A 7,697-nucleotide genomic window follows, 5' to 3' on the forward strand; every position below is an offset into this window, starting at 1 on the left:
GCTTGTTCTTGGGTGGTAAGTTTTAAGGCAGGACATAGCCAATTTATATCACCTAATAATTTTTGAAAATCACTTAAGGTCTTTAAATTATCTTTATGGATTTATATTTTTTGGACACGGATAGTACCTCAATAAGCTGTCACAACTATGAAAAGGGGATTGTTTTTGTATCTTGTCTATAGCTACAATAAGGCCCATTTGGCCAAATTAAAAACAACAAAAGAAGTTTAGAAGAAGTGGGCTTACCTGGCATCCATTTTAATTCTGGCTGGACTATAGATGATATTCTGACAACTTAAAAATGCTGCATAATGTCAACAGACAACAGTTAAAGGTTTTGAAAGAAGCCAACAATATTTAGAAGGCCGAACTCAATTGAAAATAGATATTGGGTAATTGCAAATGCTCTGAAGAAGGACTCAGAATGAGAATGAAGACTTAGAATAGCCATGGTCAAAATACTGAAAATTAGTTTGGGAACTGTCAGAACATTTAGTTATTTCCATTGCAGACTGTATTTTTAGGAGAGTAATTATGACAGCAGCACTAACGCTCCTTGTTACAATTAGGAACACGTGGACACAAGCTTGTAAAAGTCTAGCATCATTAACTTTAGATCACTTCAAGTTAGGAAGCCAATGCCTATGATCCCAAATAGCCTTATTTTTTGATGTACAGTTACATTCTATACATATACACTAACACTTATTTGACTAAAACTAGTATAGGTTTTAAGTAACAGGGTTGCTCAAATGGCAAGGTTTTTCTGAATGTTACTGATTATAAACAGCACACCTGCCAAACATTTCATTAAGCATTTTATATGTCAAAGGTTTAGATGCAATGCTTTTGGGTAAACAACTTTAGCTGGTCAGTTAAATGTAACACTTTTGGATAAAATAGAGCTTTTGCTCATCATTTTACATAAACTGACACTTTAAACTTAGTAAATGTTTGTACCATATTTAGATAAATATAGACACAGAACACAGTTATAAGATGGTCATTTAAGAGACCTTTGGATGAGCAAATACTTAAATAAACTCTGATTTAGTAGTACTAAAGCTTGACAAGATCAACAGAAAACACAAATAATTACTTTGATAAAATCTATCCAAATAACAGTTTTCTGCAGATGTTACTCAGAGCAGAATAATATTAAGATGGCCTTGTTATTTTATGGACATAGAGAATTAGATTTTAGTTTGTCATGACCCCGAAAAATCTTTTAGGCAACCCTTAGATTATAGCCAACTTTATCACACACTGAAATTTTTTCTTATACACTTTAAAAACTTACTGAGACCTTCATACAACATACTAAACCCTCTGATGGTTTGTCCTTATCCCTCCTCTTCATATTTGAAACAATCTTTAGGACAAACCCTTCTTTATAAAATGCTTTCTCATCTAAAAACATTCCTTTTTTCCTTTAACTTTTTCCCAAAATATACACTCAATATCTATCTTTATCCTTTTTACTTGTTCACTTTGTAACTTGTATTTTAAAATAACTTTTATAAGAATTTTAAATTTAAATAAAATTGTTTTTTCAATTAGCCTTATTTTTAAAGACACCTTTTGTTAATAAATCTAATTATAAAAAAATTGAATGTAAATTACACCTATGACAAAATGAAACAGATTAAGGTTACTGTCCATAAAATAATGCCTGTAATTAGTTAGACCTCATTGTGATACAGCCTTTGAAAAACTGTTTTTTCTTAAAAGTAGCAGCAGAAGTGGTGGGGGAGAGAAGAGAACAGAAGTCATTGTATTTCTTTACAATAATTTTATAATAAAAATCCTCCTAAAGATGTTTAAATATGCACATATGTAAAAAAAGCTTTTAAATTAGGCATGCCATAAATGTCAATTTAAGCGCGCCTAGATTCAAGAGCTCAAGAACATGTAAAAATTAACTATGTGGCCACAAGTACCTTGATTACTTATTTTTTTTTTTTAATTTTTAGGAGAAGATTGAGAAGTGTCCCATTCTGTTCTTTTAGGACTCATTTTGGGCAGCTTAACAGCTGAGGCAAGAATCAATTTTAGAAATAGTATTTTGAGTCAGTCTCAGCTTTTAGTAAGACTGTTGCCATAGCTATTAGATTTTTGTCTCTAATAAGTTAATCATACAATAGACATACACAAATGAAACATAAACAATAGACATACTCACAAAATGAAACACAAAACAAATACATTAATATACACAAAATTTACACAATGAAACACAAAACGGTTACATTAATTTCCAGTGCACTCTTAGACATATGAAGACTTTAGATTTACCTCTAGTTTTAAACACGTACATAGCAATCTCTTTCTTTAGATCTAGTTTGTCCCATATTTATTACTCCCGACTCTATTCAGAATTTCTCTCTCCCCTTACCTTATTTTCCTTGTGGACGCGTCCTCCGGAGAGCGTTCTCTCAGCTTGTCCAATGAGTTCTCTTGTAGCCAGTCCCCAAGGTTGGGCGCCACTTGGCCTGGCCGGCCTGCATGGGTATGCTGCATGAGCCTGACCAAGAGCGATGGGGAACAAGAAATAAAACACACGCAGACATACAGACATACAACATAAAACATAGAAGCTGTGGACGGGAGGGCTGCATGTTCCTGATGGGAAACGTGAGCACCTACCTAAGCCAGAGTGTTTATTTTATTAGGCAGTACAAGGAAAAGACTCAGGTAAAAATCAAGCTTTAACAATTCTTGATGCAAGGTGAAAGAAATAAGGTTTGGTGGGCTAATTTTCCTAAGGCTAATGAAGCTTAATTACAACACATCAGTTCTGGAACCATGAAGGCACACAAGACACCTTATCTAAGGTATTGATTAATCTGGCATCAGGGAGTCTCCTAAGAGTTCTGGTACTTTGTCTAGTTTTGCATCAGGGGGCTGGTATGTGGACACAGCAGGTTGTATTCTTCAAGGAGATGTGAGAACAAAGGTCAAGACACCAGGTACTGGGGAAATTATAGTAGAAGAGGCTGTGCAAACTTCTACATGGAGAGGCTGTGCAAACTCCATTATTTTCAGTCCAGGGTCATGCCTGGTCCCCAACAGATGCTAGGATTTGTTGGTCACCTCTTTAAAACCAGTACTAAAAGTTTAAAAAACATATTTGATACATACTCAAAATTTTGTTTTTACTGTTGAACAATGCTTCTCATATGAGCAGGAGAGGGAATTCCATATCTGTATTCAGGAAGGGAAATTAAATGATGCCCAAGTGTTAATTCACCTACATGGAGGGAAGGGGAAGTAGCCCCTAATTTTAATTGATGTTTACCTAAATGAAGGGTTCAAAATATTGGTTAAACATTATTCCACTAGGAAACAAATGTTTGCTACCCAGGCAAATAGATATGAATGGTGTCACTGACCAGACTCCCAAAGTGGTAAGAATATAAATGTGGCATATAAATGAGTCTTCATGGAATCTGTAAGACTGCAAAGAATCCCAAATAATACCTTTGAATAATCCTCAGACCATGGGAAGTGAGACACAGAGAAGCCAAAGGATCTGAGAGGATGGACTCCTGGTCCCTGGCAACTGCTCCCGCCCTTGTTTTAGGGAGAGTCATTCCACTTACTGCTTGCTTTGGGCTTTTACACAAGATTTAATTTTCTTCTGCTAGCATTGGGGTATTTTTGCTATTTTAATTAGTTTGTTAGCATACTGGTCTGTGTCACATACATGCCTAGATAGAGACCCAAATAAACAACAATTTAAAGAAGACAACGTCTATTTCTTCACTTCTTCTTGTATAATAGCTTAGCTGTTAGAGATTCAGGACCAGAAGGTCAGCTTCACTACATGACATGGTCCAGGAATCTAGGTTCCTACTCTGTTTCCACAAGGTATTTCCCATGCCTGAATTCCCCCCCAAATTATTCAGCATCCATTCCAGTTAGTATCATCAAGAGATGAAACCAGTGGGGGCTTATTGCTTCCCTTTAAGGGCAAGCCAAGAGATACCCACATCACTTCTGTTCAAATACTGCAAGCCAGATGTCAGTAATGTGGCTATATGTAGCTGTAAGGGAAACTGGGAAATGGAGCTTTTATTCTGAGCAACTAAAATTCAGAGGAACATTACTAAAAGGACAGAATGGATGGTGAATAACGACTAGCAGCCTCAGTCACACAGCAAGAATTTTATATGTTCTTAAGTTAATAACCATAATATTTCCATTTCATGTTGATAAAGTTCTCTGGATATTTTCTAAATTTTTTCATACTTACGGTAAGTGTACATTAAATTACAGGCTCTCGGTGTGTTTAGGGAAAGGATGAAAGGATTTGCCTATTGTCCATGTTTCAGCTAGAGCCAAATTTCTAAAGGGCATGAAATCTGGGCATGGTGGTGACATTAAGGACATTCAAGGGTTTGGAGCATACCCAGACATCCTGCTGTCCCCATCTGTTCAAATCTTGACAAGAGTGGGAAAATGTTTTCATAAGAAAAGCCATCATCCACAAGATTCCCTTAAGGACTTTCTCGGCCCCCCCTTCCCTCTTCCTCCTCTCTCTCCTCCCTCCACTAATGGTTATTACCACAGATGTTGTGAGTTTTCCTTCCCTAAAGATCTTTGAACAGAAGCTCAACAGCATCTGATTGAATTGGCTTGGATATGGTTGGTTTGGTCTAGACAAGCACTCTACCACTGGGCTATACTCCCAGCTCTCATTGGTTTAGTCTAAATATCAACAGGGTCAGTATGGAGTAAGGGTAAAAAGACTTCCTGTCTCTGGAGATAGTAGTAGCAGGTGGAACCTTACCCAAAGAAGAATTCAGACAATGGTAAGCTATTCAGTTAATGAGAACAAGATATTATTTTGTAGAAAGATAAGAAATAAACTTAAAATTAAGCAGTGTCAGAAGTCAGAATTCTTTAAGTGTGGAAGATTATTCAAAACAGAACTTTCAGTTGAATTTATGATCCATCTTACTATCTTACTGAGTTTGATCATGCTAGAGGAAAAAAATATATTCCCAGAAGGAACTTTTGAAAGCTGTCTTATATTTCTTAAAAATATTCATGTATTCATATTTCAGTATTAAAATTGTAAAACAGCATATTCAACAAAAGCATAAGCTATCTTTTATGAATTTAAATGTCAAAATTGGCATTATCTACTCAAACTGAAAGAGTATCTACATATAATACGAATAAAGAGCAAAATATTTATGGTTTGCTAAGTTTTTTGTGGTCTAGAAATAAGCTATAATTTTCTGACACTCATTGTGGAGGTATGACTTATGGAACTCCCCCTCAGAGAATTAGTGAGCATTTTTAAGACTGGAATGTCATAAAGGATTTGAAAAATAGCTACACTTATACAACTTTATGTATAAGCTTTTTAACTATTTTATGCACTATGCTTTGCTAGACAAGAAAATAAGACAAAGCAAAACATGTTTGACTCCTGAGAAACCTCTTCAAGGGAACCCATAAAAAGTTGAATAAGGGAGTGAATTCAGCTATAATATATTGTAAGAACTTTTGTAAATGTCACAATGTACGCCCAATACAATAACAACAAAAAAAGAAAAAGAAAATTATAAACAAAAAAAGTTGAACAAGGCATTATTGTTGAAAATTGTTATTGATTTTTAGAAATGCAGTGTCTATTTTTAATAAAATAAATACCAGGTAAGTATTTCTATTCTCAGAATGAAAACAACCTTCTGAGAATTTAATTTATAAAACTTCTTCAAGCTGACTAAATAAGCTACTATCGTAATCTAATTTTGTTGAAGTAAAACAGAAGACAGTATCCTAAAAGAAAAGGAATTGAAACACACACACACACACACACACACACACACACACACACAGAGTAACATTTACAGAAGTGTCTAACTAACTGAAGTTTGGAACTGGGTAATCCAGGTGATTGCATCTTAAGATCCCTAATTTAATTACATCAGCAAAGAACTTTTTGACAGATGAGGAATACTCTAAGACTCCAGAGATTTGGTGGTGAACAAGTCTTTTGGGGTGGGGATTGATCATTCAACCACTACACAAGGCATATGGTCTCTGTCAAACCTCACATTTCTTCAGTTGTAGCACCAAAGCAGCTACATACAGTAGATATATAATTGGGTTAGTCTGGCTATGTTTCAATAAAACTTTATGGGCTGCCTTTCACCTATGACCCAGTTTGCTGACTCTTGATGGGTATAGGAGGGAAGAATTAGAAGGCAGCAAATGAAGGCAGTTAAACAAGTTAGCTGGGAGTTATGATGACAACTAAGATCAAGAAAGATTTGAATAACACAATGGTAATGGAGGAGTGGAATTGTGAGGTAGTGAATAGAATCAATAGGATTGGGTGATGGACTGCAGAGGAGGGATAATTAAAGTCTCTTAGAGGTGTGGAATCATATGCCACATAATAATGAATACTTTTGGCTTTTCAAAAGACAAAGATGAGGCTTTATTTTCATTATTTGGAAAGTGTTACTTTATTTTATTTTTAAAAGAAAGTAAGTCTTTATTTCCCTGTTTTTCAAATAAAGTTGAATTGGCTGCTTTTTGGTGATTAGTTGAAGAGACCAAATCCCATATCCTCCTCTGGCTTCTCTGACTCCTCCTTGGCTTCAACTTTGGCGGGGGCCACAGCAGCAGCAGCAGGGGCAGCAGTGGTGGCAGCAGCCACAAAAGCAGATGATCCACCAAGAAGGCCTTGACCTTTTCAGCAAGTGGGAAAGTGTAGTCAGTGTCCACAAAGCCAAGACCCGCTTGTACCCACTGATAATAGAATGAGGCGCTGAGGCAACAGTTGGGTAGTTTGCAGACAAGTACTAGCAACGTTGCGGACACCCTCCAGAAAGCGGGGGTGCAGAGTTTCCTCTGTGATGTTAAGCACTTCAGGGTTGTAGATGCTGCCATTGTCAAACACCTGCTGGATGATGAGCCCGAAGGAGAAGGAGGACATTTCAGCGTGTTCAGCAGCATGGTTTCGCTGGCTCCCACTTTGTCTCCAGTCTTATCAGCTGCACATCCCTCAAGTTTTCAATGGGACCTCTGGAGATTTTGGTGGTGATGCCTAAAGCCTGGAAGAAGGAGGTCTTCTCAGACTCCAGATCAGTGTTCTGGGATGGCACCGTGTACTCACATGGACCAATGGCACCGGCACTGGAGGCTGCTGGCACCTTATTGGCCAGCAGCACGTCCCTGATCTCAGTGCGGTCCTCCTTGGTGAACGCAAAGCGCACATTCCCCGGGATGTGAGGCCACAGTTTCTCCAGAGCCAGGTGGTTTTCCAGGTGCCCGCAGGTGGCCTGTGCATCATGGTGTTCTTGCCCAGTAGCACCACCGCCTTCCCTCAGAGGGACATGCAGGTCTGCCCTATCTGTGTGGAGCTCACATTGTCCAAAAGTCGGGTGAGCTTAAGGAAGTAGTTCTACTTCCAGGTTGCCCTGTCTTCCTTGGGCATCAAGGCGGTGTGTCAGGATTGCCACGCAGGGTTTATAGACGATGTCACTCTCACAAGGATGCCTCAAAACGTTACTTTTATCAAGGCACGTTTGTGTAACCCACACAATCAAGTTCTGAAAAATAAAAAAGGCTCAAAATCATTGATAGGTTTTACCATGCAGCCGGAGCTACAGTGTATGGGACGTTTTGAAGTTGGAGAAGAAAATAGTCAATTGGTTTATTTGTCAGCACAGGAC

At 37.6% G+C, this 7,697-nt stretch overlaps 1 pseudogene; it reads right to left on the reverse strand.

Moving 5' to 3' along the window:
• Positions 1-6,562: 6,562 nt before the first annotated feature.
• On the reverse strand, positions 6,563-7,459 carry LOC141423873 (putative ribosomal protein uL10-like; annotated as a pseudogene).
• Positions 7,460-7,697: the final 238 nt, after the last annotated feature.

The sequence above is a fragment of the Castor canadensis genome, chromosome 6, assembly GCF_047511655.1.
Source record: "Castor canadensis chromosome 6, mCasCan1.hap1v2, whole genome shotgun sequence".
Classification (NCBI taxonomy): Eukaryota; Metazoa; Chordata; class Mammalia; order Rodentia; family Castoridae; genus Castor; species Castor canadensis.